Source organism: Theropithecus gelada, chromosome 7b (genome assembly GCF_003255815.1).
Source record: "Theropithecus gelada isolate Dixy chromosome 7b, Tgel_1.0, whole genome shotgun sequence".
Classification (NCBI taxonomy): Eukaryota; Metazoa; Chordata; class Mammalia; order Primates; family Cercopithecidae; genus Theropithecus; species Theropithecus gelada.
The window spans coordinates 43,173,604-43,199,483 of NC_037675.1; positions in this window are offsets into that span (position 1 = coordinate 43,173,604).

The window sequence follows — 25,880 nt, forward strand, 5'->3', positions numbered from 1 at the left end:
TTTCTGCAAGAGTGTATCTACAATCAAAGGGTGATTGCATAGATGGTCTATTTTGGATCAACTAAAATTTATTTTTTTATGCTGCCCCTTATTTTGCCTATTGACAATAATCTTTTGCCACATACACAGAGCCTTGGGATAAAAAATGCCAGGAAGCACTGCATACAGTTTTCTGAGACATTTAAGGAATATTTGATTTCGATATTTTCTGAGCCCCTGTGTTTTTAAAAGGGTAGTTAGATAATAAGAGCATGTTTCTATCTTTATAAGTGAGACATGATCTTCTTAAAAAGGAAATACTGCTTGATAGGGTAAAAATAATCCAATACTTTGAGGAATGCTGTAGAACGATTGTTTTCTCTAAGGTCACTTTTTCTAAGGTGAGCATAATAAGGAGCTTTTAATTAATGTTATTAGCTTGTAGTGTGGTAGGTATTATGGGTCATTGAATATAGGAATACATAATAAATCTCTTAAAATTTGAATATATGTGGATAAAAGAATACTGAAAAAAAAAAAACAAAAACAAAATAAGAGTGATCATCACATCATCTCAAGTCCAGGATGCACTTACTCATGAGTGGTTTCAGTCGTACATTTAAAGAGTAGGTGTAAACAGATAGACATTATAAGGAAAAAGAAAAAAAAAAAACAAAAAACTTCAGAAACCCAAAGAAGAATTGAATGCAGCATATGCGTCTTAAAATTAATAAGCATACAACTGAATTTTGCTATTATCTCAAAAATGGCGCCCCTCACATGTTCATAGCTGTAAATGGTAACTCTATTATATTTGTTCAGGTCAGAACCTTAGATTGAGTCTTCACTCACTTTTCTTTATAATTTCCCATTTCATTAGCAAAACCTATTTGACCTTTTTTTCAAAATTTATCCAGACTTGTAAAACCTCATACCACCTCCAGAACTTACCTGGATCCCTTCCACATCCATCTCACTCCTGGGTTATTCCAGTACACTACTATATGGTCTCCTTTACTTCAACCTTTCTCATCATGGTATTCATTAGGACTTTTTGCTAACATCACTTGTTTTGGCACTGGTCATAGAGAAGGAATCTACTTCTCTACTCACTTAAGCTCAGACATGGCCATGTGACTTGTTTGGCCAGTGAAATGTGTAAGAATTGATATGCTTCCTTTCTGGGCTATAGCTTTAAGAACCAGAGTGACAGATGGAGCTTCCATAAGTCCTTCACTGAGATTTCTGTTAGGAGCCTAACTTCCTTGAGAACAGTGGGTAGATTTGAAGAATAAGAGAAAAAAATAAATGTAGCTTTAAACCACTGAGACTTTCAGGTTGAAAACAGCTTAGTTTAGCCTATATTACCTGAGAAAGGAATTGTTTCAGGAGTTACCAAAAAACAAGATAGCAGCAACAAAATACCTGACATTGGTTATAGTGATGGGTGGTAGGTGTCAAAGAGATATTATTGACAGCTGGAAGGATGGAGGTTCAAATTATGTTATGGTAAACTTTTCACATGTAGCAATGTGGAAATTAAAGGTGGTAACTATTGGATTTATAGCTTCAGAAGAAAGAATAAGAAAACATTAGAAGATTGAGTTTCTTACTTCTGACTGTTTTGACACGATATTTAAGGGAAGAAATAAATTAATTAATTTGCAACAAATAATGAAAAGGACTAAAAGAAAGTAAAACAATGTTGGAGCTTGGAAGTTCCCATGTATAACTGATTTCCATCTCTACCTAGTAAAACTAAAACTGTGAAGGTCTTGAAAAAGCACAAACTAATTGAAACGTAGCTTAGCAGCAGCAAGGGTCAAAAAAGTGTGGCCATCACGTGCATTTAAAAATCTCTGAATGGATTAGCTTCCATCCAGAGATTGGAATGGATCACCTACTAAATCCCTTCAAGTGAACAAGTAGACATAGAGAAAAATACTGGGAGTGTGCCTTTCCCAGGATATCTGTTGTTTACACCTGCAAAGAAGTCAAGAGAGAGGAGTATACTGCCAAAAAATTTTGAGTGAGATTATTGGCACATGAAATTGACTGAAAACAAATAGGAAACAGGTGACTGTAGCTTTAAGAGAATTGTACTGTTAAAAGAACCACAAATCTGTGAAACTGATTATTAGAAACTTAAAATAGTTCTTGGTCCCCGAATTTTCTAGAGGTAAGGAAGGCTTAGAAAGCTACTCCTGTCTGAATGAGGACACCTTTTCTTGCATCCTCTTCAGAAATATCCAATGAGGACAATTTAAAAAGAGAGATCAGAGCCTGGGAACCCTGAGAATTACAGGTTGGAGAGCTACTCTTACGGAGAAACCCTCACAATGTCTGCTTAGCAGGAGTGTAAAATTTCTATGATTCAGTGGCTTCTAGGTAGCCCTGCATTCTTCCCCTTCCCAAATAAGAATTTTTATTCCAATCTTTCCATTTATCTTTCTTCAGACAAGTGGGAGTGGGGAGGGGAATGATAATATAAATTGTGTTTTTTTTTTCCTTAAGTCTCTATAACAAGAGGTGCCACATCTAGACTTCTATAGACATAACCATTAGATTTTGTTCTTTTAAATCTTATATGAAATAATATTAATTTTATTGGATAGGACTTTTGGCTTTTCTTCTTGGAGAGGGAATTTTGCAAGCAGAGAAGAAGGTAAACCCAACACTTGCAACCATAAGGGAAGAACATTGATCAGTTGGGGTGTTCAAAAATAGCTAGTTGTTGTTAGGCATATTTTTACTATTAAAATTCTCTTACAAGTTGAATTCAAGCAGAGTCGTGTGATTTTACATGGACTAGTGCAATATGAGTGGAATTGATGGTGTCACACAGAGAGGGAGAAGCCTTAAGAGCCAATGTGTGGTGTGTCACAGTATTTTCTTTGTACTCTGCTTATGGAAGCAAGTTCATTTGTTTAGACACCTGAGTATTATGTACACAATCTACTTTCCGAACAACAATGTAGATGTAGAACGAATGAGAGGTAGCTTCATGGTTGTAATCAACTGAAATTTTTAGGATGTTTTCACTGCAGCATAACTTAGACTATTCTGAATTACTATTAACTCAAATTTTACCCACAGCAAGAGAATACACAATGATCACTTAAAAATATGTCATGTTGCCGGGCGCGGTGGCTCAAGCCTGTAATCCCAGCACTTTGGGAGGCCGAGGCGGGTGGATCACGAGGTCAGGAGATCGAGACCATCCTGGCTAACATGGTGAAACCCCGTCTCTACTAAAAATACAAAAAACTAGCCGGGCGTGGTGGCGGGCGCCTGTAGTCCCAGCTACTCGGAGGCTGAGGCGGGAGAATGGCGTGAACCCGGGAGGCGGAGCTTGCAGTGAGCCGAGATCGCGCCACTGCACTCCAGCCTGGGCGACACAGCGAGACTCCGTCTCAAAAAAAAAAAAAAAAAAAAAAAATATGTCATGTTATCCATCCTTCTTCATAACCCCCTTCAGTGGCTCAGGGTAAAAGACAAAACCATAATATAAATTTCCTTTATGACAACATGACAACATTCTGTTCGAGTTTCCTTTGACTCTCCATTTCATTCTTTCCTGTGTAAACAATATTTGTGCCCTTACTTTTCTTTGCACATGGTTACAATAGTCGCTTTTTGCCTTTGTTGCTGTTTCTACCTAGAACACCCTTACTCCAATTATACACATGAATTTTTCTCTCACCTCCTTCATATGTACTCAAGTATCTCTTTATCTGTAAAACTGTCCTTACCATTTTTATAAAATAGCAGTAACACCTGCCCTTATGTATTCATCTTAATTTACTTGCCTTGTCTCCATAACAGAACATAGTCTCGATCCACATTTTACCTCCTTTTCTTCCCACACCAAGTTGCATCGTATAAAGTGAAGGCCTTTTGTGCATATATACGCTTGTTTCAGCTTGAATGCTTTAGCTTTACGTGCAGTCCCTGTAAACCCCTGATCCCTTAGCCATTCTTAGGGACCAGAGGTACACAAACATCTTTGGCAGAAAAGATTCAGGCAGAGAATGGGCCAGAACATGTACTAGAAACAAAGTTGGATCATTTGTGCAAAGAATTCATCGACCTTAGGTATGCATCATCTAGAAATGTGTGGTATGTTCTTTTGTAGATCCAATCCCTGATCCTGCTACTTTTTTTTTTTCCTATGTGGGCAAAAGGTAGGAAATTGGCCAGAGAAAGTCTGAAGTAGGACTTTCTATACCACAGGGCACAGGAAAATGGCCTCTCTTCTAAGGATAAGGGCATTGTGGTACCAGTAAAGTTGATTTGCAGAGACTCTTCCACAAAATGTTATCAATAAGATCTGTGTGTTTCATAATCATAAACTCTTGCCGAGGTTGAAGCTCTGTAGGGGTGCTTAAGGCTTTAGGTGGTAGTGGAAAGCAAAAATTGAGTCTTTCAGGAGGTACCAGATGGTTAAACACAAATAATTCTTCTTTAGGAAAAGCAGGACATTTAAGTTATTAAAGAGGTTTTTAATGAATAATTTGGAGCTTCATAAATGTATAGCAAAGGCAATTGGTGCAGATTCAGAGACTATTTCATGCAAAATAACCTTGGAAACTTGGGGAGGAAATGGAGGCCATTAATAAATAGGGCATGGTTTTTTTTAGCCAATGATGATAGAAGAAGGTCCGAAAATTGTGTTAATTGTACAGGAACTATTCAGTGCACAATATTGTATACCAAGATGTTCTATCTGTAGATGAGACGTATCTTCCTGTAAACCTCTGAAATAGACATACAGTAACTTTGTTTATTAAAACAAGATATCCTGATGCTGCGTAACTTGCTGGTGCTAAAAAAATTGTTACATTGCCTGTGTGCCTGAAATCTTCCAGAATAGAATGGCTATTAAAGGACAAGTGCTCTTTTAAATAATGGAATATGACCTAGGAGAAGATACAAATTATTTAATTGCTATCGAAACATTTTTACATGTTTTGGATCATTCCCATCATACTCAGGGAATCATTCAACTCAAAAAAAAAAAAAAAAAAAAAAAAAGCAAACCTTTGTTAACCATGCAAGGAATTCTTTTATAATAAAATTAGCAGTCCAATTATTGGGTTTTCCAGTCTAGCAATTTTTTAAAGTTGGGCTTCATGGTGCCATTACAATCTTGAAAGTTATTGAGGATGCCAGAGAGCTTTTGTTGATGTAAGTTACATGTAGTGATATTTGTCATATTAGAAATTAAAATGGGCCAGGCACAGTAGCTCACGCCTGTAATCCCAGCACTTTGGGAGGCCGAGGTGGGCAGATCACCTGAGGTCAGGCATTCAAGACCAGTCTGGCCAACATGGTGAAAACCCGTGCTTACTAAAAATACAAAAATTAGCTGTGCATGCTGGCATGCACCTGTAATCCCAGCTACTGATGAGGCTGAGGCAGGAGAATCGCTTGAATCCAGGCGGCAGAGGTTGCAGTGAGCCAGGATCGCACCATTGCACTCCAGCCTGGGTGACAGAGCAAGACTCCATCTCAAGAAAAAAAAAAAAAGTGTCAACATATTTTTAAAAATATACCTATATTATTAAAAGAAATAGAAACTGATATTATTTTGCATTTAAAAAATCTTTCTAATGTTTGGCTTAAGAAAATATATGGAAATCTCAGATCTATTGGTGCATTCATTTGCATACTATATATCATGTAACCTCTGAAAAAATATCACTGTGCAAACATGCAAGTAAAAAAACAAATAACCTCTTAGTACTAGTATAAACATTGTTTTAACCCTTGGCACCTTTAAATTTTCTCAGAGAACCTGAAGGGTTTCCAGACCACATTTAGAGAACCACTGTCCTAATTTTATGCATTTAATGACTGTAGAACTGCACTATTCTGTAAGGTCTCTGAGACCCATGTGTGTCTGTTTAAACATAAGGTTGATTAAAATTAAATAAAAATGTAAAATTTAGTTTCTTATTCTCACTAACCTCTTTTTAGGTGTACAGCTACATGTAGTTACTGGCTACTGTGTTGAGTAGCACAGAGAGTAAACATTTTCATCACCATAGAAAGTTAAGTTGAACAGCACTGCTCTATTCTTTATTTTTCTTTTTTCTTCTTATTTTTATTTACTTATTTTATTTATTTATTTATTTTTGAGGCGGAGTCTTGCTCTGTCACCCAGGCTGGAGTGCAATGGCACAATCTTGGCTCACTTCACCCTCTGACTCCCAGGTGCAAGCAATTCTCCTGCCTCAGCCTCCTGAGTAGCTGGGATTACAGGCTCACTAATTTTTCATATCTTTAGTAGAGATGGAGTTTCACCGTGTTGGCCAGGTTGGTCTCAAACTCTTGACCTCATGATCCGCCCACCTCGGCCTCCTAAAGTGCTGGGATTACAGGCCTAAGTCATGGCACCCGGCTTATTTCTCTTCTTTTTAGGAGAGAGTCCTTCCTTTTGGTCAGTGTCTGTTCATTTTGGCTGCTGTTAGAGAATACCATAAACTAGGTGGCTTATAAACAACAGAAGTTTATTTATCACATTTGTGGGGGTTAGGAGGTCCAAGACCATGGTGCCAGGAGATAAGCTATCTGACTGAGTACTGTTTCCCACTTTATAGACAACAGTTTTCTTGATGAAACCTCACTTGGTGGAATGGAAAGGGAAATCTCTTGAGTCCTTTTTTAATAGGAGCACTAATTCCATTTGTGAGGCTTCTACTCTCATGACTTAATCAACTCCCAAAGGCCTCATCTTTAAATATTATTATATTGGGGTTGGATTTCAACATATAAATCTGGGGGACAAAAACCTTCAGTTTATAGAATTTTAAGAATAATCCTCTTTGACTCAGTGGTCTGCCTTCCAGGGCAACTGGGGCAGAAGTTTCAACTTCTAAACTTGCTGAAGCAGCAACCCTGCTTCCTCAGCTTTGCTGGTTAAGGCTTGGACCCTGACAAAGTTTTGATGTGTGTCCTGGCCCAACTTTAGTACTGAACCGTCATCTCCAATGTTGGAGGTGGGGTCTTGTGGGAGGTGACTGGATCATGAAGGCAGATTTCTCATGAAAGATTTAGCACCATTCCACATACTGTCCTCACAATAGTGAGTTCGTTCTCACAAGATCTGGTCATTTAAAAGTGTGTAGCATTGGCCGGGTGTGCTGGTTCACGCCTGTAATCCCAGCACCTTGGGAGGCTGAGGCAGGCGGATCACCTGAGGTCAGGAGTTCAAGACCCGCCTGACCATCATGGAGGAACCCCATCTCTACTAAAAATACAAAATTAGCCAGGCGTGGTGGCACATGCCTGTAATCTCAGCTACTTGGGAGGCTGAAGCAGGAGAATCGCTTGAACCCAGTAGGCAGAGGTTGCGGTGAGCCAAGATTGCGCCATTGCACTCCAGCCTGGGCAACAAGAGTGAAACTCTGTCCCCCACTACCGCCCCCCAAAAATGTGTGTAGCACCTCATTTCTTATTCCTGCTCTGGCCTTGTGATTTGCCTACTCCTGCTTCACCTTCCACCATGATTGCAATTTTCCTGAGGCCTCCACAGAAGTCCAGTAGATGCCAGCAGCGTGCTTCTTGTATAGCCTGCAGAACCATGAGCCAATTAAACCTCTTTTTTTTTTGTAAAGTACCCAGTCTCCGGTACTTCTTTATAGCAATGTGAGAATAGACTAATACAGGTCTCCAAGGCTCTGGGCCTAGATCCTGCACCTATGGTGGATCCCCTTCTGGGCCCAGCTGCTCTCCAGGGATGGGATGCTAAGCCTGTGGCTCTTCCAGGAGGCCCTATTCTTTGAAATGGAGGTGAAGATAGCCACAGCCCCCTGCTGTTCTGGGTGCAGTCCATGGCACATTGGGCCTCGTCTGAGCCACACCCAAGGCAGCTGGGGAACATAATGCTGGAGTGAGGGGAGCAGAGCTCATAATTTGAGATGATGTCAAAGCAGAGTGTACCAAAGTTCTACAGGTGTTGGTGATATGCCTCCCTCCCCCTGCATCCCTCCAACCCCTGCTTAAAACCACTCTGACCCTGGCAGTCTGGGCCCATAATAAAAGGCACAAAAATCATGAAAGGATATCCTCCATGAAGGATATTTTCCAGAAATACCTGTGAAAGGTAGACCAGGGCGGGGAATATCCTAGAATATAAAGATGTTGGAAATTGGCCCCTTCAGTTGCTGTAACTATATGGACGATCTTCTTGGAAACCTAGCTTAGCTATTTCCTGATGTTTGCCTTTTGCCTTGAAAACACCTTGAAATAACCCCTTTTAGTACTTTCCATGGCTGCAGGAATGCTTAAAAAGGGTTCTATCAGACTTACCACTCAGAGAGGAAACATTTGAAGTGCACTGTCTGGTTTAGATAATACATTGGCAGCAAGTATTGTATTTCAAAGAAAAATCCATCAATTAACAAGTGAACATGACAGATAGGGTGACAGTGTTTCTCTGTGCTCAAAAGAGGTAGCTAAAGAAAAGGGAACTCTAGATATCTGAAGAAAAAAAATCACTCCTGGGGAAGAAAAAAGAGCCCCCTGAGAATGCAAAAGGCCCACAAAATAGATCTGTCAGATCCTTTCAGACTTTGATGAAAGACACAGAGCTTGATATTAGGAAAACTCTGAGCCAAAACAATTCTTCACTGCAGATGAATTCTAAACCCATCTAAAGAGAGAGATTATCACAAAAGGAAAAATGAACCAAAATTTGGAGATAAGTGCAATGAAGAATATTTTGCCAACTCCATAATTCACTCAGTATATAATTTACCTACCTCCGAATCAGAGTTGAAGCAACGAAACCTAGGTATTGAGATATTTTGGGGTTTTTCATCTGTATATGCACACTATAGAATACCAACGTATCTTAGCAAGAGCAGCATGAATATTAATGTACGTTTTCTCAGAAGATTTTTCTCCAAATTTTAATAATATAATTTAGCAAACATTTACTATTTGCTTTCTGTCTAGAGTAATACGTAGGTACTATCAGCATTGTAGTGGTAAATGACAAAGGACTTGTCTTCATAGAAGTTCCAGTTGAGTAGGGCAGCTATTATACAGAGGCAATATGCCTGGACTTAAGTGGACTACATTTTTATTCTTGGAGCTGTAAAAGGCTATAATTAGCAGACTCCTAAATATATACTTAATTATTATAGGGGCATTGGAAATTTTTTTCAGTCTCTTTTGCCATCTTAATGATTCAGAACACATACAGGTTGAGCATTCCTTACCTAAAATGCTTTGAACCAGAATTATTTCATTTTTCAGGTTATTAGAATTTTTGAATATTTGCATATATACAATGAGATATATTGGGAATGAGACTCAGGTCTAAACCCAAAATTCATTTATGTTTTATGTATACCTTATACACATAGCCTCAAGGTGATTTTATAAAATATTTCAAATATTTATTCCATGAAACAAAGTTTATATACACTGAACTATCCAAAAGCAAAATTGTCATGTCTCAGCCACCCCTGTGGACAATCTGTGGCTGTGTGGCATCACCATCATTTCTGACTCTTGATTCATATGCTACTAATAAGGCATCACTTATACTCATTCACACTTAACTACTTCATAGTAAAAAATATAATATACCATTAATACAGTAAAAAAATAATAGCAACAACAAACAAAGGCAAGCTTTCAGTCTCCACCTCAGGCACTATGTTTTGAATAAGAGGTTACTTGATTTTATTGTTTTAGATCAGGAGAAACATCAGAATCATTTGAGGGGCCAGGAAGCGTTCCTCTGGGGTTGAGGAGACATTCTTCCAGATGACTTTTTGAAATGTTTCCTCCAGAGTCATCCATCTCGTTCACAATAGTTTTAGTCTTAAATGTCTCTCTTTGATTTTATAAACTGACATCATTTCTTGTTGTGTTATAAATGCACAGTGCTCTTGTCCTTCTATAAGCCCATCACACGTTATCACCATGTCATTTAGGAGCACTTTTTCTGCACTGTTAACATCATCTTCATCATCACTCTCATTACTATCACTTTGATTCATAACCATTTTGTCTATTTCACCATCAATGAATGAAAAACTGGAGCCTTATATGGTTGTTAAAAACTTTAATATCCACTTCCATCTTACTGTTGAAGTTTGAGTTTTATATATATATACACACACTCACACATATATATGTGTATATATATGTATTTTATATATATATATAAAAACTTATGAAAAGAGGTCAGACATCATTTTTTTCTCACTTGACATATGGAATCCTTCAAAGTCACTATCTTGTTTATCATTATCACCAAACATAGTCACAGAGGTTGTACCAGGTATACACAACTATCTTTAGTCATCGTGTACCAAGCATTGACAACAACATATAATAACATCCTTTATGGTAAATTCCTTTTGAAAACCCTCCATATTTTTACCTCTATTTACTGCTGTCAGCATACTGTTCAAGAAAGTGCTTTTATTTATTCTTCATTGATCTAAGGATACTCTGGCCATATGGCTGAAATAATGACTTCACATTTGGGGAAAAGTGCATGCCATAAGTATTATTTTTGATGACAGTTTCAGCTGGAGGATGATCAGAACAGTTGCCAAGGAGTAGTAAAATCTTGCAGTTGTCATCCAGTCCCACTTTCCCGCAGGGAGCACAAGCTGCTGGCATAAAATATTTGTGTTACCAATCAGAAAGCATGTCCCTGATGATCCATGCCTTTGTTAGGATACTAATGGACTGGTAAGAAATTTACTCCTCAAAAATAACAAGGACTGGGGTGTAAGGTTTTCCTTGTTGTGTGCCTTCTGCAAAAGCATACCGCAGCACAGTTATTCTGTCTTTGGCAGCCTTAATTCCTGTAGTCACTGTCTTTCTGGTGCAATAATGCATTATAGACTTGTTCTGGCAACAGATTTTTATCAACAGCGACCTTGCAAACTGGTCAACGAATTTCTCTGGTGCTTTATTATCACCACAGAAAGCAGATGCTTTATCACCTCAAATCTTTAAAAATTTAATATTGTGTCTTTTCTTAAATTTATGTGATCAGCCTGTTGAATATTCATAGTTCCCTTCAATTTTCAATTGGTCATGATAGATATGTGCTTGTTTCATGGTCAGTATACCGTTAAGTGGCATGTGTTCACAGCGATGCTGATGGATCCATTCTTTCAATACAAGATTGAGGTATTCATTTTTAGCTTTTTGCAGTATTTTTTTTAAAAAAATTATTAATGTCTATCATGCTCAACACAAAAATTCAGCAGTTTATCCTTCTGTTTTTCAGGTCATATATGGTGGTCATCCCAACACCATACTCTTCTGTAATATGTTTCCTACTTACACTGCTGTCCAGTTTCTCCAAGAGCTTGACTTTCTATGCTATAAACATAAATGCTTCCTTTTTTTATTCTTACCACTCTTACTCATAGGAGTATCTGCAGGCCTTTTTGAAATTTTCAACAATGTCTTTATATCACAAAGTGGAAATTATGAAAAAACACAAAAATTCACAGTGGGTAATGCACATAGGACTCAATCCCTTGTATGAGGAACCTGCTATTGGTGCATCTGGCTTGCACATATGCTATTTTATTAAACTGTATGGGTGTGCTAATGTGGGAAAATCTAGCATGTGTGGAAAAGGTATATTGCAGTTGACGGGGGCTGGCAGGTTCTTTTTTCCTTTGGGGATGCTGAATAATCTGTATTTTGTGTTTGCCTTTGACTGCCTCCCATCACATGAGGTCAGGTGTGGGATTTTTGACTTACATTGTCATGGTGAAGCTCAAGAACTTTCAGATTTGGGAGTATTTAAAATTTCAAATTTTCAGATGGAGGATGCTCAGTCCTACCATATTAATAAGCATTTGTTGGTAATTATCTACTTTTAATGAAAGGAATGGTAAAAAGAACAATTATTGCTTTGTTTTTTCTTTTTTTACCTTTTTATGAGGAATATTGACATTTTATAATAATACTGATTTCCTCAAAATCCAACATGTGGTAAGCCACTTCCCAAATTCTCCATTGATTCTTTTCTCTTAGTATTGACACTACTGGGTAGTCCTCACTCACAATGAGTATTGGTGATCTATGTAACTATTGGAATATTGAAGAAATAGAGTATGTTTTCTGAGGCAAAGCTAAGATAGCTACTGTGGCTTCTGTCCTGCTCTCTCATTGATCCCCATCTCTAAAGAAAGCCAGTTGCAGTATTGTGAAAACATCCAACCGGCAGAAAGATAGATCCATATGGCAATAACTAATGTCCATTGACAACAGCCAGCATCAACTTACCAGCCATTGTGTAGTGAGCCATCTTGGAAGTGATTCCTCTAGTCCATTCAAACCTTCATGTGACTGTAGTCTGGACTGATATCTTCACTACAACCTCACAAAAAACCCTGTGCAAGAATCACCCAGATAAGTTGTCTGGAATTCTTGTCCCAGGGAAACTGCATAACGAGAAAAGATTATTATTTGAAGCACCTAATTATGGGGTAATTATTTATGTAGCGCTAGACAACTAATACAAAGTCTTAAAGCATTTATTTCCATCTCATACTAATGCAAAATTTGTCTTTAATCAGGCAGAAGTGTAATGCTGCAAATATTCAATTTTTCCTTTTGGTTCAGCAGTGTCAAGTGTGACATTCGTGACAACCATTTCAGTATCTCTAATAGCTGGCAAAAGTGCCAAATTCAGCTATGATTTTTTTTTTTCTAGCTATTACCTTTAGAGGACTGCCAGTTAAGCGAACATTAGTTCATTATACACAAATGTTGCTTTATTGCACAGTTAAGCTTCTCAGACTCAGTAAAATACATTTTCCTTGTATCCGTTCTTTGCTCTAAACATAATGCATGATAAGGTAATACATTTCTTTGATTACTATAAAATGAAAGTGATGGAAGAGTGTACCTAACTATAATGAAAACATCAAGAAAAATATAGTTACACACAAATGCAATTTGAACAAAGTAGAATATATCGTATCTAAAGAAAACATATAAGCATATTTTTATTTCCAAAAGGTCAATGATGCCTTTTTAAATAAATTATTACTATATTCCAAGTGTAATAAATGAGATAAACATTGTCTTTATATTCTTATGAATCTACCTCAATTTTGAGCTTCTACAGCCGTACTACTTCCAACCTATACTAATCTCTGTATTTATATACTATGTCTATAAGCTAAAACATAAATTATATTTAGCTTATAAATTCATAAATTTCTCTGAAATAATTTATTGGTCACTTACTGTGTCTTCAATATAAAATATTTAGTTACTACTTTATAAGAATTAATTTTCATATGTGTGTTTGTAGCTTTTCTCTCACCAATCTCGGTTGTATGTTCCAAAAAGTTTAATTTTGAAATTTCAATTTGCTACCCTGAGCCAATATAAGTGCTTAGAAAAGACAGAATATTTTTAATGTATGTTGTAAATTAGTCATTTCAAATATTTTTCCTAAATATATTTTTGTAAATTCAGTTTATTTTAATCATTATGAACACAAGCAACCACTTCAACAACAAAAATATTAAATATATAAAACAGTATTAAAGGTTTAACATATAAAGTTTACCACTGTGCAAACATATTCTACTAATTTATGTTTGCAAGGGCTAACTTTAATAGAAAATTAAGGCATAATTTCCTTTCTCTTCCAATTATTCAGATGTTTGCTTAATTCCTTCACTCTAGTGTGCACATATAGATGTGGCCTTAATCCCTAATGTTGGATGGCAAAAACGTAAATTAGTCCAGCTGAAGCTAATGAAGTGAGTGTGTTATGCTCTATTATTCTCCAGAAGTTCTATTTATGTGCATTGTACTTCAATCCAAAGAATAAATCTTGCAGCTCAAATTGCCATATGTTCAGAATTTTAGCACAGGTGAGCACAGTAAGACCAGCTGTTATTACTCTAAATAATGATATCACATAAATAAGAGAAAGTACTGATTGAAAATGAATGAACAAATGCCACCTTTTCAGATTAGAAAAAAAGGTATTTAAAAAGCAATGGTTATTGTAAGAAGTCCATTCTTTACATATTCTTAACATCGTTTTATTATCTACTTATCTAAGTTGAAGACCATGATTGCCCTCTGGCTTTTGTTGATTGGTTGGTTGCTCTGGTTTTCAAAAATCACTTTTAAATGGAATACATATTACATACATGTATGTAATATGTACATGTATGTATGTAATATGTATATTTTTATGAAATATAAAAATAGTAGCACTACTGGCACTGAAGGGATAAGTAAATATATCAGTATAATTAAACAGAAAAATATAAATTTCAATACAAACAAAAAATTTTGCAGATGATAAGGTTAACAACTCAAAAACTCAAAACTGAACTTAAGAACAGAGACAAATATATATTATTAAATACTTTGTAGTAAATAGTTTTGGGGCAACTGGATAGCCATTTGGAAAAAAGATTAAAGTAGATCTGTGTCTTTCACCATACATAAGAATAAATTCCAAATTCATTAGATATGTGTTTAAAAATTTATTTGTGCAGGTATTGGAAGAAAACATGGGTGAATGTCTATTTAACGGTGACCCAGATTCAAAGATTGTGAGAAAAATTGATAAATCTTAAGACGTATTTTTTTTAAAATATGTGACAAAACAAACAAACAAATATCCACAAACATAGGCAGAAGATATCTGATAAGCTGAGAGAAAATATCATGTAAATAAAAAGGTATGAAGAACATGAAATTCAGAGCCTCAAAGGCTAATGTTATTACTGAAAAATCAATAAAAAAGCTAATATCATTAATACATAAAGATATATATAAAATCTCTTAAAACTGAGGAACAAATGATCAAAAGCATAGAAGAAAATTAGTAAAGTACATGAAAATACACCTCAATAAAAGTACATACATGACCAATAACATGAAAATATTTTCAAACTCAGTCATTATTAGAGAAAAACATATTTTAAGAAAAACCACTGAAATATTTTTTCTTACATACAAAATAGTGAATATTTTGAAATGTGACAAAATACTTTTATTGAGGAAATAAAGCTATTTCACACATTGCTTAGTGGAATTCAAAATGGTGGATTTTCTGAAGGGGAATTTGGCAATAGCTGAGAAATCCTTAGATGCACTTACTTCTGATATAAGCAATTCCACTTCTAGGAATCTACTATGATGATACATCTTCAACAATATGAAAATAAAGGTGATCAAAGTTATTCACTGTAGCATTTTTCTGAATTTCAAAAAACTGTAAATAAATTCCCATATATTGGATACTATTTTAATAAATTATGATACATCCACACAGTGGGTTACTGTGCAGCTATGAAGAAGAATGAAGAAGATCTCTGAACTGAGGAAGCTGGGACCCGTAAGTTAATGCTTTGTCAAGGACTTTTTAAACATTTCTAATTTTAATTTATTAATTTATTTATTTGTTTTGAGACAGGGTCTCTGTCACCCATGCTGTAGTGTGGTGATGTGATCACAGCTCATCATAAACTCAGTTTTTCAGGCTCGGGTGATGCTCCCACCTCAGCCTTCCGAGCAGGTGAGACTACAGATAACTTACCCAGCTATTTTAAGTAATTTTTGTAGAGACAGGGTCCCACTGCATTGCCCAGGCTGGTCTCGAACTCCTGAGCTCAAGTGATCTGTGCACCTCAGCCTCCCAAAGTGCTGGGATTACAGGTGTGAGTCATCACTGTGCCTGGCCTGTATAAGACATTTTTAAGTAAAACTCTCTCATTTTATATTTTTTGCAGTATATCAAGGTGAAGAATGCAGTGCCTATTGGAATATTTTGGTGCCAATGTCTTGAGTTGTGCCACAGTACCTGCAGTTTCCCCCACTGCTGCTGTTACGTTATCAGTACAAACGACAACGCAGTAAGAAAGGCATTAAAATTTGAGGAAACAGTGAGATCGCCAACAAAAAACAGTCTCAGGGACTCCCAATGTCTTCAGATCTGACATTAGGTAAACTTGTTCTATAGGATATAATATATTTCCAGACAAATAAAAATATTTGAAAAACTTCTGGAAGATATACTCAAAGAAGAATGTATAGTAAGGACAAAAGAAGCTGTGGCATGTAAGAATGAATGCTGGCAAATGTTAATGGTAACAGTCTTAGCAAATAAAAATACATTTTTATTCCTACCTTTGTAGCCTTAGTCATGACCTAGCGTGTAATGCCATCCATTTGAAATATTTTGATAGTCTCTTTGTTTTTCTTCCTTCCTTTCCTTAGTAATTCACCTCTAAACTATGTGTAGCAATAATTTAGGCCCTTTTTCATGTTCATCTTATCTTTTCTTTCATGCATCCATGTCTTTTTCCATTTGCTTTAAGGTCGCAAAGTATTCTTTGGCTTGACTTTTCTACTCAAAAATTTGAATAAAATATTAGTGAAAACACAAAACTTCAAAATGCATGGGGTGATGCTAAAGCAATACTCAGAAAAAAAAAAAAAAAATATATATATATATATATATATATAATCATTAAACACTTAGGTCAGCCAGGAGAAACACATTTAAATTATTTAAACTTTTACCTGAACAAATAAGAAAATATAGACTGAAATTGAACTCAAAATAAAGAGAAGTAAGATGATAAAAGCAGAAGTTAAAACAGAAATGTACAGTAGAGATAATTATTGAAAGCAAAAGCTGTTTCTTTTAAAAGTGAAATAAAATGCATAATAGTCGCCGGGCGCGGTGGCTCAAGCCTGTAATCCCAGCACTTTGGGAGGCGGAGATGGGCGGATCACGAGGTCAGGAGATCGAGACCATCCTGGCTAACACGGTGAAACCCTGTCTCTACTAAAAATACAAAAAACTAGCCGGGCGAGGTGGCGGCGCCTGTAGTCCCAGCTACTCGGGAGGCTGAGGCAGGAGAATGGCGTAAACCCGGGAGGTGGAGCTTGCAGTGAGCTGAGATCTGGCCACTGCACTCCAGCTCGGGCGACAGAGCCAGACTCCGTCTAAAAAAAAAAAAAAAAAAAAAAAATTCATAATAGTCTAGCTAGATTAATCGAGAAAACAAGAAAAGTTTAAAATTAACATGATTAGGAATGAAAGAAGGAACTTCAATATAAACTCTTCATACAATCAAAATATTCTTTCTGAACATAACTACATCAGTAAATTACAGTATTAACAGAATAATGGAGAAAAATTACATAACAATCTCTATATATGTAAAAAAAGCTTGTCAACATTTTTTATGATTAAAATATTTCTGCTAATTGAAAATAGAATCTGAAAAAGACATATACAACAGCCTATCATTAACTAAATAATGATAAAAAACTGAATAATGACCAGGTGTGGTGGCTCACCCCTGTAATCCCAGCACTTTGGGAGGCCGAGGCAGGCAGAGCATGAGGTCAGGAGTTTGAGACCAGCTTGGCCAATATGGTGAAACCTGTCTCTACTAAAGTTAAAAAAATTAGCTGGTGAAACCCGTCTCTACTAAAGTTTAAAAAATTAGCTGGGTGTGGTGTTGCACACCTCTAATCCCAGCTACTCAGAGGCTGAGGCAGGAGAATCTTTTGAACCCAGGAGGCAGAGGTTGCAGTGAGCCGAGATGGCACCACTGTACATCAGCCTGAGCGACAGGGTGAGACTTCGTGTTAACAACAACAAAAAAAAATTGAAAGATTTCTTTTTATGATCAGAGAAAAATGCAAATATTAGTTTTCTTTCCATTTCTATTCAACCCTGTATTTGAAATATGACATCAACGGCATGATATTTTAAAGAAAAAATTAATAAGGTAGAATTCATGAACATTAAAAATTTTGACTCTGCAAAAGATACTGTTCAAAGAATGAAAAAAATAAATTGCAGACTGGGAGCAAATATTTTCAAAAGACATATCTGGCAAAGAACTGTGATTCAAAATATACAAAGAACTCTTAAAATTCCACAATAAGAAACAACCCAGTTAAAAAATCAGTCAAAGATCTTAACAGACACTTCACCAAAGAAAACATATGGATGCAAATATGCATATGGAAAAGTTCCACATCATATGTTATTCAGGCAAAGTAAATTAAAACAATGAGATACCTATAAAATACTGTTAGAATAAACAAAATCCAGAACGCCGACGATACCAAATGCTGATTCAGATGTGGAACAATAGGAGCTCTCATTCATTGCTTGTAGGAATGTGAAATGGTACAATCACTTTGGAAGACAGTTAACTGTTTCTTACAAAACTAAACATGCTCTTAACTCCACTATTCAGCAATCACATTCCTTGCTGTTTACCCATAGGAGTTGAAATAATGTCTACACAAAAACTTGCTCAAAGATGTTTACAGCATATTTTTTCATAATTACCAAAACATGGGAGCAACCGAAATGTTTTTCAGTAGGTGAATGGATACCTAAATGGTGATACGTCCAGACAGTGTATTATTCAGCGCTAACAAGAAATGACCTATTATGCCACACACGCATAAACACACACACACACACACAAACAGAAACACACAAAATGGGGAAATCTTAATGTATATTAATAAATGAAAGAAGCCAGTCTGAAAAGACTACCTATTGGAGAAAGCGAAACTATAGAGAGAGTAAAAAAAAAAAAAATGATTCCCAGGAGTTAAGGAGGAGAAAAGAATGAGTAGCAGGAGAACGGAGGGGTTTTAGGGCAGTAAAAATATGCTGTATGATACCATCTTGGTGGATATACGTGATTACACATTTGTCTAAAGCCATAGGAATGTACAAACCTAGAGTGAAACCTGATGTAAATTGTAGACTCTGCTTGATAATGAAGTGTGAATATAGGTTTAATAGTAACCAATATATCACTGGTGGGGGATGTTGTTAATGGGGGAGGCTAAACATGTGGGGAGGAGGGGCAGGGAGTACATAGGAAATCACTGTACTCTTCTCTAATTTTGCTGTCAACCTAAAACTGTTCTAAAAATTGTTTTTTTAAGTTTATTACTTATGACTTTCATGAGGAATTTTGAGTATTTTTTCTAGGTTTTTATGTATCACAATATGCTAAATCTGGGAATGGCTGGGTGCGGTGACTTACACCTCTAATCCCAGCACTTTGGGAGACCAACGTGGGCAGATCACGAGGTCAAGAGATCGAGACTATCCTGGCCAACATGGTGAAACCCCATCTCTACTAAAAATACAAAAATTAGCCCGGCATGGTGGTGCATGCCTGTAGACCCAGCTATTCGGGAGATTGAGGCAGGAGAATCACTTGAACCCAGGAGGCGGAGGTTGCAATGAGTCGAGATCATGCCAATGCACTCCAGCCTGGTGACAGAGCGAGACTCTCTCTCTAATAATAATGATGATAATAATAATAATAAAATAAAAATAATAATAAATTAAAATAAAATAAACAAAGTTTGGGATCTGACATTTTTTCTTACCAGTTTCTTTCTTTTTAAAATTTTTGATATTTCCAGTTAGTCTTGTTGTAATTTAAATGTAATACTATAATTATTTAAAAATTCAAAATAATTATGTCCCAATATCAATCCTTTAAAACTAAACAAGATCTTTGATTCAGAAATAATAACTTGAAATTTAAGTGTTTGCAATGTTATTTGAAAAAAATAGAAATAATTTTACACGGAAATATTTCTGGCATGTATATTAAGAACTAAAACACTTTGTGGACCTAAGAACTGATTGATGTTCAAATTAATCAACATTAGTGCCATCTAAAGAACTTCAAAGCCTCCATCCAAAGGGAAGGCTGAAAAAGTTACATTGGTCCTTGTTTTACCCTCTGGCCTTGTCTTTTTTCTCATTACTCAATCAAAGTGATTTTATCTAGTCTCATGACTTTTTAACTGTCACCTCTTTACTGATGACTTTCATCTCAAAGTCCCTAGCTAGAAGCTTTGGGTCTATGTTTTCAATTGCACAATTTGACAGCAATATACTCTGTTCAAATTGTACTTCATATCCAATAAACTTGTCTGTTTCCAAGTGCTCCCTATATTAATCAGCTGTGCATTATTGTAGTCATCTGGATTATAAACACAATTTAAGTTATATGTAGCTTTTCCAATTTCATGAAATTCAATTTTCAAAAGCATCTGTTTTCTTGCACAAGAGATCCCATATCTACACTTTTTTCTTCCTTTTTATCTTTTCTTCCTTTTTATCTTTCTTTTATCTCTCGTTTATTTTTCACAACTAATCAGAGATATTTGTTTAAATGTAATTATTATGATATTTATAGATCTTGGAACACTGTGATTTCTTTCAGATTAATGGCCACTATAATATATATAATGACAGTTATAATAGCCTTGCTTCATAAAATAAAGTGGACTTGATGCTGTATGACTTCTTGGTGAAGCCTTAACTGGCCTGTATGTTTACATTTTTAGATATTCGAAAGCCAGTTATTATATAAAAAGAGTAAGAAGCCATGCTTTGAGAAGTCCAACCCACATGACTAGGCCCAGGCACAGAAAGCCGTGAAAAAAAGAGAGGTCATCAAGTCTCCATACACTTGTGTGAAGAAGCCATCTTGGATGTCAATCCCCATCCTAGATTTTTTTCTGGTATTGCGATGTCTTTGCATGTTAAAGATAAAATTTAAAAAAGCAAACTGGGCTAGGCACGGTGGCTCACGCCTGTAATCCCAGCAGTTTGGGAGGCCAAGGTGGGCGGTCACCTGAGGTCAAGAGTTCAAAACCAGCCTGGCCAACATGGTGAAGCCCCGTCTCTACTAAAAATACAAAAATTAGCTGGACATGGTGGTGCATGCCTGTAATCCCAGCTACTTGGGAGGCTGAGGCAGGAGAATCACTTGAACCCGGAAGGCAGATGTTGCAGTGAGCTGAGATCAGCCACTGAACTCCAGCCTGCGTGTGAGCCAGATTCCGTCAAAAAAAAAAAAAAAAAAAAAAAAACTCAACAAAGTTAGGGGGTGAGAAATTGAAGTTAAGTTGTTATGAAGGCAACATAAATGTTTACAAATACAAGATATTTTGTGCAAATGTTGAGGTAACCACAAAGAAAACTGTATAATAGAGAAACAAAAGATAAAGAGAAAATAGCCAAAGCAAATCCCTACAAAAATCATCAAATAACAAAGGAAAATAATAAGAGAGGATCAAACAACCCACAAAACAGAAACAATAAACACAATGGCAGTGGTAACTTATCACACATCAACAATTACTTTAAGTGTACATGAATTAAATTCCCCATATAAAGCGATACAGTACTGACTGGATAAACCAAGATCTGGTATCTGTCTACAGGATATTCACTTTAGAACTAATGACACTAATAGGCTAAAAGTGAAGGACTATATAAAGTTATTACATGCAAATTATAACAAAAAGAAATCAGGGATGGTTATGCTTAAATCAGAAAAAAATAGAATTTAAGTAAAATTGTTATTATGGCCAAAGAAGTTTATTGTATAATGATAAAAGAGTCAATTAAATAGAAAGATATAACAAGTATCAGTATATACATATCTAACATTAGAACACCAAAAAATATAAAGCAAATACTGACAGATCCAAAGGGAGAAATTGATAGTGATACAGTAACAGTAGGAGACTTTAATACTCCACTTATAATAATAGGTACAAAACTCACACAGATACTTAATTTAAAAAAAATAGCTGACTTTAACAATACTATCAACTAAATTGACCTAGCCAACATATACAGATCTTTCACCCAATAGCAGAAAAGCGTACATTTTCAAATGTGCAGAATATTCTCCAAGACAGACCACAAGTTAGATTTCAAAACAAGTCTTAGCAAATTTTAAAAGATTGAAATAATTCTAAGAATCTTTTCCAACCCAATGGAATTAAATTAGAAATCAATAACAAAAAAATGAGAAAATTCATAAATACATGAAGATTTGCAACAAATTTTTAAATGACCATTGGATTAAAGGGGAAATGAAAGGAAATTTGTTAAACACCTCAAGGCAAAATAAAATGAAAACACAATACCAAAACAAACAAAATGTAGCAAAAACAGTACTAATAGGGAAGTAGTAGCAGTAATTGCCTACATTAAAAAAAGAAAAAATATATAAAATAAACCACCTAACTTAATACTACAAATATGTCATATAAATAATATTAAAAATTAAAAATCAACTAAACTGAGAGTTGACTTTAGTTAGAAGATAAAGAAACCCTTGCTAGACTAAGAAAAAAAAAAGAAGCTACAAGCACATAAAATCATAAATGACAAAGGAGACTTACAACAGATGCCTCAGAAACAAAAAGGATCATACGAGACTATCTCATGATCAAACATAGGTGAAAAATTAGATAACCTAGAAGTGGATGACATCTTAGAAACGTACAAACTGTGATTCAAAAAAGAATAGAAAGTCCTAACAGATGAATAACAAGTGAGAAGATTGAATTCATAATTTTAAAAACCTCTCAACAATAAAAAGTTTAGGAAGCTTAGGACCAGATGGTTTCATAAGTGAATTCTCCCAAACATTCAACGAACAATTAATACTATTTTTTCTTAAAATCTCCCAAAAAATAGAAGAGGTAACACTTCCAAATTCATGTTAAGAGACTATTATTACCTTGAAACCAAACCAGACAAACATACCACAAGAAAACTGTTCATTAAGTCACTCATGAACATAGATGCAAAAATTATCAATAAAATACTAACAAACTGAATTCAGCAGCACATTAAAGAGATTTAATATCATGGCCAAATAGAATTTATCCCTGGGATGCAAAGATGGTTCAATATATGCAAATCAATTAATGTGAAATATTATATCAGCAGAATGAATAGTAACTATGATCAACTATAAATATTTAGACAATATATTTTACAAAACTAAATATACATTCATGTAAAATGCTCAATGATATAGATAAAATAGAAAATTATTTCAACACAATAAAGACCATATAGAAAAAGGTAGGAAACTAACTTCATAACCAATGGGGAAAACTGAAATCTTTTCTTTTAAGATTTATTACAAGGCAAGGATGCCCATTCATACTAATTTTATTCAGCACAGTACTGGAAGTCCTAGCCAGAGCAATTAGACTAGAAAAAAAAGCATCCAAATCAGAAAAAAAGAATCAAAATTATCTGTCTTTGTGGATAACATGATCATATGTGTAGGAAACCCTAAGGACCAAGAGAAAATATGTATAACTAATAAGTGAATTCAGTAAAGTTACAGGAGACAAAATCAATAAAAAATCATTGCTGTTCCTATACAGAAAGAAATATCCAAGAAAATAATTAAGAAACAATCCCATTCACAATAACAATAACACCAAAAACCAAAATATTTAAGAATAAAGTAAACCAAAAGGGTAAAAGACTTGTACATTGGATATTATAAAACATTAATGGAGAAAATTAAAGAAGATAAAGATAAATGGAATTTATGAATTGAAAGAATTAATATTGTTTAAATGTCTATATTACCAAAATCATCTACACATTCAATGCTATTTCTATCAAAATCCCAAAAGTATTTTTATAGTAATAGAAAGAAAAGCCCTAAAATTCATATAGAGTCAGGAAAGAACTGGATAGCCAATTCAGTCTTGAGAAAGGAGAAAAATCTTGGAGGCATCACACTTTCTGATTTCAAAATATATTACAACGTTACAGTAATCAAAACAGTATGATATTGGCATAAAAGCAGACATGTGGATCAACAGAACAGAATACAGAGCCCAGATATAAACCCACACATGTATGATCAACTAATCTTTGAAAAGGTATCAAGAATAAATAGTGAAGAAGAGAGAGTGTCTTCAGTACAGGATGTTGGACAAACTGGATGTCAACATGCAAAAGAATAAAATGGAACTCTTGTTTTTCACCATATACCAAAAATCAAAACAAACAAACAAACAAAAACTTGAAAGAAATAAAGGAATGAAAGAATTAAATATAAAACTTCAAACTGTAAAATTACAAAAACGTAAGGGAAAATCTTGCTGACATTGCTCTGGACAAAGATGTTTTGGATATAATACCAAAAGCACAGACAACAACAGAGAAAATAGACACATGAGGTTTCGTCAAGCTAAAAATATAAACTGCAAAGGAAGTAACACAGTGAAAAGACAACCTATGCAATGAGAAAAAATATTTGCCAACCATGTAACTGAGAATGGGTTATAGCCTAAACATATGAAGAACTACAACTCAATAGCAACAAACTAATAACACCCCATCTTCCCTTTACTATTTTTGTTTCTTTTTATATTAATATACAGTAAAACTGATATGATAATATTTGTAGAAATTTATGTCATATGTAATCTTTCAATGCTTATAAAATGAGATAAGCATTTTATTTTGTTTGCTAGTAGAATTTTAGTCTACGTTTAAATCTATGAAACTCTTACCAAATGCCTGTTTGGTTAGTCATTCTATCATGTGCTACATTTTAAAAATCTACACCACAATTTAATCTTCACAGTAATTCATAAAGTGCATGCTGTTAGTGCTATTTTATTTTGTTTTATGTAATTACAGAACTATCTTACTGCCTAAGTCACTTGCCCGATTCCAAAGTAATGAAATGCGTAAATAGAATTAGCACATCTTATTCCATTTGTGCTGTGTTTTTCTTTTCTCCCCCCAGATAGCAGATAGGCTAGTTAATAAATAAGGATTTGCTTTTTTAAAAACTTATTTTCCTATAAGTTACACAAGCAGAGTAGGTGTGATAGTTAATACCGAGTATTAACATGATTGGATTATAGGATGCAAAGTATTGATCCTGGGTGTGTCTGTGAGGGTATTACCAAAGGAGATTAATATTTGAGTCAGTGGGCTGGGAAAGGCAGACCCACTCTTAATCTGGGTGGGCATCATCTAATCAGCTGCCAGCAAATATAAAGTAGACAGAAAAATGGGAAAAGGCTAGACAGGCCTAGCTTCCCAGCCTACATCTTCCTCTGGAGCTGCATGCTTCCTGCCCTCGAACACCGGACTCCAAGTTTTTCAGGAGTGGGGCGTAGACTGGCTCTCCTTTCTCCTTAGCTTGCAGACAGCCTATTGTGGGTGCTTGTGATCATGTGAGTTAATACTTAATATACTTAATATAAGTATATATATATATGGAAGTTTATTTTACATATGGATATATCCATGTATGGAATATATATGTATATAATCCATATATAAAATAAACTAGTAGGATATATATACATCCTACTAGTTCTGTCTCTCTAGGGAACCCTGACTAATACAGAGTTTGGTACCAGGAGTGGCTCTAGAGGAATAGAATATTAAGGATAGAGTTATTTCATTGGTTTTGGGATTTCTGGAGTTGTCTGCTTAATATGATTAGGCCCAAAAATGGTAAGGACTCTACTTCTAATAGTAAGGGAAAAACTGATGTTCCTTAATGTGGACTGTTTAGAGAGTTATGCAAAATAAACACATTTGACACTCCTGATTCACTGCTCGTGAGAGGCAAGGAGTTTAATGACTCTATACATAATACCTTTGACCATATGTGGAGAACCAAGGAATATAATGAAGCTGGTTGGTTGCTCCTAAGTTCAGTGGATGAAGTGATGAAATAAAATGATTAACTCAGGGATTCTAACTCCCAGCTTCAGAAGCAGATATTGAACCTCAAATCTACTAAGATTGCCCTGAGTGACAGTCTTATCTCCTGTAAAGAAAGAGCTGAAATTGTGGAAACACAGACACAGGCGCTTATTGTGCAAGTAGGTGACCTGCAATGAAAGGTGCATGTATAGCCTCGCCTCGTGTTAATCTGTCTCCCCAAGGACAACTCTATCCTTTTACTAGGGTAACTGTGCTTTGGGGAAAAGGAAAGGATCAGATACTTCGGGGACATTGTACTATGAGCTGTTGTTGATTCCAGGGGACTCAAAAC